The 14,053-nt window shown below is 34.6% G+C and overlaps 1 protein-coding gene across 1 annotated transcript in view; it reads left to right on the forward strand.

Annotated features, from left to right (window-relative positions):
• Positions 1 to 14,053, forward strand: part of nudC (nuclear distribution C, dynein complex regulator) — a 129,748-nt gene that overhangs the window by 111,246 nt on the left and 4,449 nt on the right. The gene's annotated exons all lie outside the window — the stretch shown is intronic.

The following is a 14,053-nucleotide window of genomic DNA, read 5'->3' on the forward strand; positions in this document are numbered from 1 at the left end:
GGTACATTGATAAGCATACACCAACTCCAATAAATCTGGGCCCTTATTACAATGGTTATTTAACATTTATCTTCAGTTTTATTTACAAAGTAAAATTAAATTTTTTGTATGAAAAGCAGAATATGCATACATGTTTTTCTTCTAAATATGTTCAGTTATAGGTTACCGACGAAGATGCTTTAAACGTGCAAATATACTCATTTTCGTACACAAAAATCGGTTTTTCTTTATAGACAGTCGAAGATAACTCTGTTAACTTCCCATTGTAATCGGGGCCCTGGGCAGTCAATCAACGAGTAGATTACTTTGTAAATAAGTAACAGGTCTGTAAGAATTTATTCTTCTATCAAAAAGACTAATCTTTTTACCAAACCAAATGTAATAATTGATTATAAATATATACATTTTTTTTTTATTTATTCATAAATTTCATCATGTTTTTGTAAAATTCAAAACATATCTACTTTTACATATCTAGTGAATGTTATCACTGTAACTCTCCAAAAAAAGAGACTAACTCTTGTGCTTGGAGAGTGACTTACACTGTTTTAGTTGTTTATTTATAAGAGTTTATATAATTTTAAATACATGAAAAGAAAAATAAAAATATAGGATAAATAAAGAAAGAACATAAAACAATAATACATTCATACTAATTAAAATTTAATGTTGTTTTTACACGAGTTCAAAAAAAATATTTAGATTAACTTTAAATTTATTTATTGATATATTAACATATTACAACAGAGATGAAGAACATTTAAGAGAAGGTAATATGGAAGTCTAGGCATCTACAGGGCTTATGACCTGTCAATGGCTGGTTTAAGTAGCCACTTTACACACTGTGTTACATTCACCATTCTGCCCATATTTAAACATCTATATTCCTTCAATTCTTTCATCTGTTGATGTTTGTGAAGTTAAAGTGCTGAAACTCTTATTTATGCGGGAGAGATTCGTCTTAATTGAATTATTTCACCTACATACTAGGCAACGCCTGAAAATATTATTTTTTCAATTTCTATGCTTCTTCATGGAGCAGGTAATTTATCAACAATATTTTGGACAAACTCAAAATATTGTTATTGATATATCATTTTTAATAGTTTTTAGTTCATTAGGAAGATTATTAAAAAAAATTCACCTTTGAATACAAAGCTATTTTGACCATGACTTGTATTTGATTTGAGTTATGAATAAATTTCGCGTATTTAGATTTTATTTAAACCAAGTGGAAATGTTTCAGTCAGCGCTAGCGCTCCAAAGCAGGTTAAATGATACTATTTGACTTTACTAAGTAATATAGGACAAGCGGCATGGTTAACGGTATTGTTTACTCGAGCTAGAAAGAAGTAGAGTTGGTCTCCTTACTTGTTCAGAATGGCCGTGAGTGTCGGCGGCCGCGACCACATAACAATGTAACCATTGTTACGTAATAATACGTTAACCGCAGTTTCCAATCGGCTGCGGCTCCCAAAGTCACTGTAATAGACGGAACGTGGAATATTATGATGTTTGCTAAATTCTAATAATGTTCGGTGCCAGGCGGCCAGGCCCAAGTTTCGTTACTTTTCTGACATAGTGCTCTTGTCAGCCAGTATTGCTACATGCTACAATTTTTTTATCGATCTAGCTTTAATATTTCTAAATAGTCCATACTGTTTTTTTTTTTGGCGTATTCGCCAAGGGATTCTCGCTAGCTAAAGCCGTCTCATTTTAATGTCTTTCCGTTACTGCCATTTTCTTAGTATTTTGTTTTAAATCATTATTGTGGCGGTTTAAGCACGCACGAATAGATTGAAGACCGCGACGGCGAGTGATGGCGTAAATGTAATGTAATTATAATGTTCATATTATTATAATGGAGTACAAGAGTGACCCCGCGAACGCGCAGAGTGTGATTCAATGGGTCATATTTTATGCTCGGTAAAATTTGAGTCACCTTTTAATGTTGACACGAGAATAATTAGTACGAGAATCGTTTTGTTTCAATGTCCCCCGGACGATTTGTGACCATTTGGATGCGAGTCATGGAATCATTCAATATCGGAATGTTGCGACATCCAACGAGACTGTATTTTGGCCACAATTTATTAACCTTGGACTATTTCACGAGTATTAGGTGCCATGCGCCATGGAAGGGTGCTTTTACACATTGCGCTTTCAAATCTGGTCATGTTATGATGTATGCCTACGCCTATTTTATACCTTTATTATACCTAGCTTGTAGAAGATGAACAAAAGCAAATTGCTAAGTACAATTCTTAAGTTTCAAAATCGTATATTTATTTTTCAACATAGTCACCGTTAAGCCCGACACAATTCTCCCAACGTGCATTTTTTTCCATTTTTCACTGAGAAATTCTCTCGGCATTTCTCGAATCCAGGACTCAATAGCTGCCTTCACCCCGTCTCCCTCGAGTAGAAGAGAGTCAGGAGGGTGTGGAATCGTTTCAAACTTCGGTTTCCGCAGAGTCTCTGCCCGTCCCCTGCCCCTCTACCCAGACGCTTACCTAATCCGCGCCGGTTCGCATCGCTTCGTTGGTCAAATATTCTGAGTAATAATTCTTTAGAGAAGCCCTTAAGCTCTATTGCGTAAAACAAAAGCGTTCCAAATGTTTAGTTTGGTTTTTAGTTTAACAACAAACGTGTAATGGACGGTTTCGGTTTGCGCTCGCAATTCACAGCGTAAGTACCTACAGCCCAGTGTATTGCTGTAATCTGTATCTTACTCCGTGGTCAATAATCATAGACTGGTTTTTGTTCGTATGGGCGACTTTACTAGGCTATTACAACAACAAACCATCACGCCGTTTCCCCGTAAGGGTAGGCTGAGAGGATACAACGCCACATCACTCTATCTTTGCATATATATCTCGCTTCCTCTACATTCATACATCTTCTCATGCACGCGCGCCGATTATTCTGACATGTCTATCTTCAAGTATTTGTTGGATTTGGTCAAACCATGTCTTTCTCGCTCTTCCTCTATTTCTGCATACATCAACATTCGTATATAAAAATTCCTCTACTTGTTTTAGTATTACTCCATTGTGTATGGATTTTATTTGATTGGTATTTAATTTCACATTTAGTCATACTTTCGTTTCTTTCAAAAACCATCACATTCGATTTATCGACATGTATCAGCAAATCGCTTCCCTCGCATACATCGTAGACCTTTGTTACCAAGAATTGCAGTTCCAGTTCATTTGTTGTTAGCAAGAAACACGGCATCGTCAGCATACAAAAGACAATTGACATTTAAATCACCCATTTTCGCTCCCATTCTTAAGCCTTTCAGTTCTTTCATGCAGTTATGGATATACACGTTGAACAGCCACGGTGACATCACACATCCCTGCTTGACTCCTTTACGAATGTCAAACCACGATGTGTATGATCCATTTACCCTAACATATACTGTGCTGTATTTATACAGAGAAGCAATAGTTATTACTCTTAAGGTCAAATACGTTTTTAATCTATTTTTGAAATTAAAATAATTCGTTTTCTAAAAAATTCATTAAATGTACATCATGAAGAATGTTCCTCTGAAGTTTCACGGTATGGCCCTGAAAAATCGTGTATAAGTCGCGTTATATTCTGGCTAACAGGTACGGTAATTAGTATGTCGCTATCCCAGAGCAACAGTGAGATATCTTTGAAGAACACTTTCTGAGATAATCGGACTTTGAAGTATGCAAAGGGTCTGACTAAATTATATTATTTTAATTAGATTATGAATTCTATATTTTCACTTATTTATTTATTTATTTTAAAGAAACAAACAGTCGACAATGATATTATAACATTTTTTTTAAAAAATACAGTTAAAAAACGAACCAGCAAAGTTTCTAAATAAAAATCATACATATTATTTAATTGTTTTACAACAAAAAGATGTGTTTATGTGTATTTGTATGAGAGTAAGTGTAGATGTGTGTTTATGTGTATTAGTGTGGGAGTAAGTGTTCAGGAGTGTGCATCATTAAATAGTAAGTGGGATCGTATCGCAGTTAGAAATAAGAAGTCTTAATTTATTTTAAAATAAATTAAGGGGTATGTAAAATATATCAATAGATGATAAAAAAACATTATAGTTTAACTTGGGTTAACTTTTTTTATGCTTATGCAAAATGAAAGGCTTATGAAAGCCCTAACAGAATGGAATTATTGACCATATATTATATAATAACGCTTAATCTAAACAATCTTAAAGTCTATTTAAATTTACAAAGGTTTAATTATGGCATAATCTAGGCCGGACATGGCAAGTGTATCATCGCGAGTCAGGAGTGACAACACCGCTTGCTTCTTGAATGCTCGCCTTTGCTGTTTGAACACATCGACAGTACCGTTTAATGAGATTTTGTTCACTGTTCTGAGGATCCTTGGCAGAGGGGAAAATAATTCGATGTTGGTTTTATAATTTCCCACAGCAAAGACAGCATCGGTACGCAAGTTACGGTGTTGTCTTTGCTGTTAATCTGAGCAAGAATATCATGGGCATCCATACAGTTAGATATTAATTTGTGCAAGAATATCATACCAGCCAAAATCCTTCTGAATTCCAAACTGAAGATATGAAAGTACTCTAGACGATCATAATAGTTAATTATGAAAGTATTTGATCCAATTCTAAATATTTACGATTTTATAAATTTACGTAGCACCGATTCAATCCGCGTTATATGAATATTATAATTAGGAGACCGTATTATAGAATTAAACTCAAGCAGGCTACGAACAAATGATTTATACAATGTTATTGCAATTTTTGGGCTTTTGAATGGCTTAGATATTCGCAAAATAAATCCGCAGATTTCGGACGCTTTCTTGGAAATGTGATCAATGTGATGGTTGAATTTAAGTTTGTTATCAAAAAGTATCCCAAGATCTCAAATCGTCTCGATGTTCAAATTGTGTTGTTGATTGAAAAATTGAAAACGCATTCATTTATTTTTCTTGTGAATTTAATAGACAAACATTTATTTGTATTAACAAAATAAGTCGTTTTCATGACACCAAGATGTCATCAATTGATTTTATAATTTTGAATATTTTAAGGTCATCTGCAAATAAAAGAAATTTGGAAAATTTAATTTTTAATGCAATATCAGAATGAGTAGATGTCCGAGGTCAGATCCTATTATTTTATTATGAGAAAACATTAATTTTTTTAATTTATGAACATATCTGCTGTCCCAGCAGGATAGAACGCAGGGACAATACGAAAATTCGGCCGCGGTTCACACTAGAGATGGGCGTTTTGGTTATTTCATAGCAATAACAGTTATCGTTTAAGTCCCCGGGATGGCTATTCCCACGCTAATTTAAACTGTTCTTTTCACGAAGCAGTTAAATTTGTGAATCAGTAATATCCTTACTATTTTTTCTTTACAGTAACAATTTTTTTTTAAACTGTTTTAGCTGTTTCGGAAAAATAACCGTTTCAATAAAACTCTTTAAAAAAAATACCACTTCTAGTTCACCCCGTCACGGGGTGTCTCGGAACAATGTCCTGTCCTACAAATTGGTATTTACACGTGGATAATAGTTGAATTCTAGGACAGAACAATATTCTATTGTCCGCTTGTAAATGGCCTTGAAATATTTGCGGTGAGTTTTGAGCCCGACAACCCCACCGCAAATAATGCAATCGCGTCTCTTTGCCCTTTGTCTATGTAATGTAAAGAGAAGGAGAGTGTGGGGTGTGGAGTGTTGTTGGTGGAGGTGGAGGCGGAGGGGGAGGTTGTAGGCAGTGTTTGGTGTTTAGGTTTAGTGTTACAACACCCGCACCCGTATCAACGCTACGGATTTTAGTTGAGACAGATTACGAAAGGTTTGTTATTGTTACCTCGGACTCGGAAACGGGGGTACTTACTCGTGTACGGTTACTGACTACCGACTACTTCAAACCCATTTCAGACGAACATAAAAATTCACACGACCGACGCGATAAATATACGTAGGGTGGATTGATTTTTATTGTAATGTAATTATTATTTATGTAATGGGACGCAAACGCACCTACCCATGCACCGCGAGGCTGACTGATCTTCACTTGATTTACTTTAGCATATTTTTTACCCGAGAATAGCCACAAATATTTTTTTTTTTTAATGTGTATAGTAAAATCAATTTTCTATAATGTTTCCGTTTCGTGTGGATTTCTACGAAACCGGTGTGAAATCGGCCTACCGCGTGCGGTGCATGTGTTTATTCATTATTTTCTTATACGTATTCTTGCTCATACTGATCATTATAGTTTCGGATTTGACAGGGTTTCAAAAACACTCTGTATGTACATTAAATAACACCCACTTCATACTTGAAGTGCAGCGTTTATCCGTGTTTTATATATTTATTTTATTTATTAAAAGAAAACATAATAATAAGGAACATTTTTATGTTTTTCAAAAATATTTTCTATTTCTTTTTTTAATTACTATAAAATAAAGAATTACCTTATAATCTTATAAAGAATATTTTCTTTTCTCTTTCTTAATAATAAAAAAATATTATACGCGTCTATTTATTATAGGAGCAAAAATTCATTAACATTTCTTGTATACCCACGAACAGGCCATGCCTTTGTGGGATTTTTTGTTTACTATTTTTACTGTTAATATGTATTTCATTGCTATGTAATTATACTTTATTTTTTGTTTACTCTGTTTTACCCCTTATGTATATTATAAAAAAAAACAAAAAAAAAACAACAGCCATTATAACAAAAAAATACAATATTTACAAATAAATCAAAATTAAAGACCAATTATAGTTTTCTATATAGTACAAAATACGTTGTCAAAAAATAAGAAAAAAAACATACCCTTGAAAAGCCACTCTGTGTCATTCCACTCGTAAAAAAATATAGTATTACGATATTAATTCAACGATAAATTTTTATTTTTTTAATTTTTTTATTTGGGAATGGATTAGCGTTTGTCGTGTCCTCAACGCATTTGGTATAAAAGGATAGGAGTCGATAACTATATTATATACTACGTACTTAAAGCGCAGCTTTTATCCGTTATTTGGGAATAGATTAGCGTTTGTCGTGTCCTCAACGCATTTAGTATAAAAGGATAGGAGTCGATAACTATATTATATACTACGTACTTAAAGCGCAGCTTTTATCCGTTATTTGGGAATGGATTAGCGTTTGTCGTGTCCTCAACGCATTTGGTATAAAAGGATAGGAGTCGATAACTATATTATATACTACGTACTTAAAGCGCAGCTTTTATCCGTTATTTGGGAATAGATTAGCGTTTGTCGTGTCCTCAACGCATTTATTATAAAAGGATAGGAGTCGATAACTATATTATATACTACGTACTTAAAGCGCAGCTTTTATCCGTTATTTGGGAATAGATTAGCGTTTGTCGTGTCCTCAACGCATTTATTATAAAAGGATAGGAGTCGATAACTATATTATATACTACGTACTTAAAGCGCAGCTTTTATCCGTTATTTGGGAATAGATTAGCGTTTGTCGTGTCCTCAACGCATTTGGTATAAAAGGATAGGAGTCGATAACTATATTATATACTACGTACTTAAAGCGCAGCTTTTATCCGTTATTTGGGAATAGATTAGCGTTTGTCGTGTCCTCAACGCATTTGGTATAAAAGGATAGGAGTCGATAACTATATTATATACTACGTACTTAAAGCGCAGCTTTTATCCGTTATTTGGGAATAGATTAGCGTTTGTCGTGTCCTCAACGCATTTGGTATAAAAGGATAGGAGTCGATAACTATATTATATACTACGTACTTAAAGCGCAGCTTTTATCCGTTATTTGGGAATAGATTAGCGTTTGTCGTGTCCTCAACGCATTTAGTATAAAAGGATAGGAGTCGATAACTATATTATATACTACGTACTTAAAGCGCAGCTTTTATCCGTTATTTGGGAATAGATTAGCGTTTGTCGTGTCCTCAACGCATTTAGTATAAAAGGATAGGAGTCGATAACTATATTATATACTACGTACTTAAAGCGCAGCTTTTATCCGTTATTTGGGAATAGATTAGCGTTTGTCGTGTCCTCAACGCATTTGGTATAAAAGGATAGGAGTCGATAACTATATTATATACTACGTACTTAAAGCGCAGCTTTTATCCGTTATTTGGGAATGGATTAGCGTTTGTCGTGTCCTCAACGCATTTGGTATAAAAGGATAGGAGTCGATAACTATATTATATACTACGTACTTAAAGCGCAGCTTTTATCCGTTATTTGGGAATAGATTAGCGTTTGTCGTGTCCTCAACGCATTTAGTATAAAAGGATAGGAGTCGATAACTATATTATATACTACGTACTTAAAGCGCAGCTTTTATCCGTTATTTGGGAATAGATTAGCGTTTGTCGTGTCCTCAACGCATTTGGTATAAAAGGATAGGAGTCGATAACTATATTATATACTACGTACTTAAAGCGCAGCTTTTATCCGTTATTTGGGAATAGATTAGCGTTTGTCGTGTCCTCAACGCATTTGGTATAAAAGGATAGGAGTCGATAACTATATTATATACTACGTACTTAAAGCGCAGCTTTTATCCGTTATTTGGGAATAGATTAGCGTTTGTCGTGTCCTCAACGCATTTAGTATAAAAGGATAGGAGTCGATAACTATATTATATACTACGTACTTAAAGCGCAGCTTTTATCCGTTATTTGGGAATAGATTAGCGTTTGTCGTGTCCTCAACGCATTTGGTATAAAAGGATAGGAGTCGATAACTATATTATATACTACGTACTTAAAGCGCAGCTTTTATCCGTTATTTGGGAATGGATTAGCGTTTGTCGTGTCCTCAACGCATTTGGTATAAAAGGATAGGAGTCAAGAACTATATTTTGTACCACGGTCTTAAGCACAGCGTTTTTTAGTGTTTTGGAAATGGATTACCGTTTATGTAGTGTCCTCGACCCAAAAAAGCGTCCACTTATGGTATGCGTATGGTATGCAAATATGATAAATAATTATTGATTGATTTATATTTATTGTAAAAATAAAATAAAGTGTTCAGTAGACTCAAATCAGTGTTTGATTTCTTATATAATTTTAAATGATAATAATTTGGAAAAACTGAAAAAATACCGACACAAGGAAATTTCGTTGTCATACTGTTTCTTAAAAAAAAAATCGGTTCAGTTTTGGGGTGTGCAAAACGGGACAGCGAAATGTCGATTTTAAGTAAGCAAAATAATTAGTCCTACGTGCAGTTGTCTTTTACACATAGTTTTGGGAAGGCATTTGCTAGAGAGTGACGGCAAAGCAATGTTCAACTACCTATTCATAAAAATTGACTGGCATCGCGTGTCCTCTTGTTGATGTCACCGCGAAACGTAAAAAAACAAACAAAATCTTATTAAATTTCTTCAGAAAAACTTATGCATGTAGTTATATAAATCCACGGTGAAGTCCATTTTTTTCAAAACTTCGTTTTTCCTTTAAAAAATCATTTAAAGTATATTGTTGTCATATCTAATTATTCCGTAAATATGTTTGTTTTTCTAATAAATTATATAAACAAGAATATTTGAAGAGCACGATTAATTAAGAACCTTAGATATTAACTTACTACCTCGTGTATAAATGTTAAGATTAATCAGTCACCCTCTGGTCCGCGGTGACTCGAAAATATATTTAGTCCGATGAAACCGACACGCTCTCAGTTAGAGGGCGCACTGAATTTATTATTGAAAATCAAAGCACCTTAATTTAAAATAAACCTAACTGCATACTTTTTATAACTTCAGTCATGATTTATCTTTGCGGACATTGGTGGGGATTATGTTTTTTACTAACCCATTATCAATAATTTAATTTTTTACTTTGGAACTATCCGAGTGGTCTTTTTTCCACTTTTTCTAATTGGCGAATTCACTCAACTCTCGTTCCCGCATACTGGGCGATGGTATTGGTCGATTAACTAGAACTGACGCGTTCGCAAAATTTACACAAACACATAAAAAATCTACAGATGTTGATTTAAAAAAGGTTATATTGAACAAATGTTCCTTTTTTAAAAATCCGTGTTGGATAAGAGGGTTGTGTATATGAAAAAAAAGTACAATGTGTTAAGAAAATATAATATATTCATTATTTTTTCCACAAGTACATTTTTTATTTATAATACTATTTTGTGTTTATCATTTTTGGCGAACTAAATAATAAAAACGCTAGTTTTATGCCGCCATTTTCGGCAGATTTTTTTTTGGTAGCGACACGTTATCACTTAAATATATGACATTTTCTTAACTGATTGTTTCTGTTTTGCTCTAGTCCAAAAGAGATTTTAAAAAACATAGCACATTTGACTAAAATTAAATATTAAGGTTTTTTAAAGCAATATTCGATACATTAAAAATGTTTTTGTGTAAGTTTTGCGAACGCGCCAGTACTAGATAATTGGACTATACGTGATTAGATTAAATGGAAAAATATATTTACAAACCAGTGTTTTAATCTATAGCTAAACATTGAATATAAGTATATTTTTACTATTAAAAATCGCAGCAGAATTTAGACGAACAAAAAAGCATCCTGTGTATATTATTACCATATCATTAGCAACTAACAAACAATAGTAGTCTATGTCACCCTCATTAGCGCGTCTGAGGACGAGAGAGACAGATATTATTTTTATAATGCACATGCCGTGCGGTGTCATACCATACGCTTATTCACAGATACTACACAATGCGTTTGTGTAAGTTTTGCGAACGCGCCAGCCTTAAATAACCGACCAGTAGGTGATGTCACGTATTAGGCGTTAGGGTATATAAGAGGTGTTGTGTACCTAGTACCTACTTGTATACACGGTAGAACCACACGCGCTCTAGAAAGGGGTTCACTGACCAATAACCGGACGCCATCCATCAGCCCAATACCTATATTCATCGCAATTTCAAATTAAAGAGCGGCTAAGTTCGAACTAGGATTACCGTAATCTAATTCTCGTGAACATCGATATTTATAGCCTCCGAACCTCACCGCAGAAGACTGCTTTATTTCTGGACTCGGCCCTGTGACGCGCGTTGGCGTTGGCGGGATAACAAAAAGTAGGCTCTCGTTTGTATCTGTTTTAGTTGGGGACTACACCGCTAACTTCCGTAAAGCTAGGGTTTCCTAGGACAGCGGTGCCCGTATCTTTACGGCCGTAGTGAACGGTGATGCGGTGGACAGCCGTCGTAACGGTGACTAGAGAGTTGTTTCCTAGGAAAACGGTGTTGATAACACCGTTAAAAAATAAAACCACTCTCTAGCAACCTCTACGACGGCTGTCCACCGCATCACCGTTCACTGCGGCCGTAAAGATACGGGCACCGCTGTCCTAGGAAACCCTAGCTTTAGCGTTGGTTCATTTTTGTTATACCGGCATCGGGTGTTCTTTTCAAATCAGAATGTTTCGTCACATCTTACATATTATTCAGATCGCGGATGGTAGTAATGAGGAAGACCTCTTGCATGGCAGGCTAACGCGCTGACCATTGCACCACGAGGCCGGCTTGTGATTTATATATGTATAAATATATATATATATATATATATATAATAAATCGCAAGCCAATCGGTACTATTCTTTTAAAAATCTGTTAAGAAATAAGGGAGATATAAAGGATTCAATTCTAGTAATTTGAATGGTGCTAAAAACAAACAATTCGTGACGTAATCAAGTGTGACATCTTCGGATGTTTTGTGACGTCATCAGATTTTTTTTCATCGATGTCTATGGATTTTATAGTATTGTAGATAGCTTCCTTTTTCTATGTGTCGTTTGTTTACACTTATCAAACGCTACGAGCTGTGATTTATAATTTTCATAATAAATTGATAATTCAATTTATCATTATCATAATAAATTAATATTTAGAAGAGGTTGAAAACCATAAAATAATAAAAGAAATTTGAGATGTAAGATGTAATCCGTTTTCACTTTCATATGTCAGTGCCTGGAACTGGAGTGTGGAGGGGGTAAGGGGGGAGCTTGAGATAATATGCATAGACAACTCTCCTTATATTTCTATCTGTGGCCTGTGGTATTACCAACATAAAAATGAATGCATTACTCGTTAACTTCTGTGACAAAATTTATTACCAACTTACGAAACGATCGTTTTCGAAAGACCTTATTTTCCAAACGAAAATAATGAATGAAAATATTCATTATAAGGGCTTATATAAACACTAGGAGAATCTTTAAAAAGTCTTTTATTTGTAGAGTAGGTGAAATCCGATATTCCTCCCGAGCGATATACCCTATTGTACGGTAATTTTTTTTTTAAATGTACGAAAAAAATTAAATATTTTAATAAAAACGCACTACTTTGAATGACGTCACTGGTTCATATGAACCATCCAATGATATGAGAGCTTTGAAGGATATCCGGTTTGGTCACCGTAAACGAACCGATCGGAAGAACTGTCATAGAACAACCTCTGACGTCACATGCGGAGTTATTTCAAGAAGACAAAACTTTCAAAAATCATAGCTCTGATAATACGATATATAAAATTAAAAATTGGCTAAGTTTAATATTCTATTAACAATAAAAAAAAATAAAAAAAGACACTGAACTTCCTCTTTGTTTGTAGGTACTGAGTTAAATGGAGTCCCGGGCACTAACTTTAACTGCGTAGAAAGTCTTGCGCTTCTCACCACATGCAATCATTTGTAAGGTTAACGAACGTTTTTGGCAACGGATGGGTGCCCGTTTTTCGCACCGGACCGTTGTCCATTGGACAGTGTTGTGTGGGCTCGTATGAATGCTTCTTCACGCTCCGGATAGCTGTCCGTCAATCGTTTTCGCACCGGATACGCACCGTTTTTCTCAGCGTGACGGATACGGGCTCTTGTTAACGACCGTTGTTATACCGTGTAAACGGACCGGTGAGAAACGGGAGTCCTTGTTGACGATCCGTTTTTTTAACGGAGAAGCTTCCGTTGACAGTATACATATCTAGAGAAGCCCTTAAGCTCTATAGCATATAACAAAAGCGTTCCAAATTTTTGGTTTGGTTTTAGTTTGGTTTTTAGTTTAACAACAAACGTGTAATGGACGGTTTCGGTTTGCCCTTGAAAATTTCAACCCAAGTACCTATGGCCCGTTGTATTGCTGTAATCTGAAGCTAATTAAAGCAATCTCATAATGGTGTTACTCGGTATGGGCGACTCTATTAGATTATTACTCTAAGATAAGTATAGTGTACAATATCAGTTTAAAATGAGGAATTTCAGTGTTTTTTTTTATATTTGTTAAAAGACTATTAAACTAAGCCAATTTTTTTTTATGTATCGTATTATCAGCGCTATTATTTTTTTAAGTTTTGTATTTCTGAAGTAACTCTGGTTCTTCTCTGTCAGTTCTCCTGATTGTTCGTTTACGGTAAGCAAACCGGATATCCTTCACAGCTCTCATATCATTGGTTGGTTCATATGAACCAGTGACGTCGTTCAAAGTAGAGCGTTTTTATGATTTTTATCGTACATTTTCAAGAAACTTTGCCGTGCAATTTAATGCTCTAATTTTCACCGCGCGCAAGAAAACATTATTAGTATCCAATTTCTCGTAGGGCTGAAGTTCCTCATCGAGAAGTGAGCGGATTACACGTTCCAAATGACAACTAGAAAGAAATATATTGCTAAAGCGTGTTATTTACGCAAAGCAAAAGGAAGAAGTAATTTTCGATTTAAGTTTCTAAATTCGCATACAAAGCTTTGAAGATTTCCATGCAAAAACCACTCCCTCCACATACCTGAAAAAGCGTTTAAAAGATCGTGGTCGTCCTTCATACTAAACGGCGATGTTTTTTTTTTGTCAAAAATTGAGTAATCGAGTTTTCAATTTCATAAATCGCGAAATCAATTCAATTTAACTCTACTGCTTTCACTGTGTGTTTGACAAATTCAATGGAGGGCTTATGTCGAATATTGTCATTCTTCCTTATGATCCATGATCCATTACTTTAATAGTAACGAAAACTGTTTATTCTCTTGTATGATCTAGTTATTTTTTCGCAACTCCTAG

The sequence above is a fragment of the Micrasema longulum genome, unplaced genomic scaffold, assembly GCF_059751315.1.
Source record: "Micrasema longulum isolate JH-2025_06_02 unplaced genomic scaffold, ASM5975131v1 h1tg000322l, whole genome shotgun sequence".
Taxonomy (NCBI): Eukaryota; Metazoa; Arthropoda; class Insecta; order Trichoptera; family Brachycentridae; genus Micrasema; species Micrasema longulum.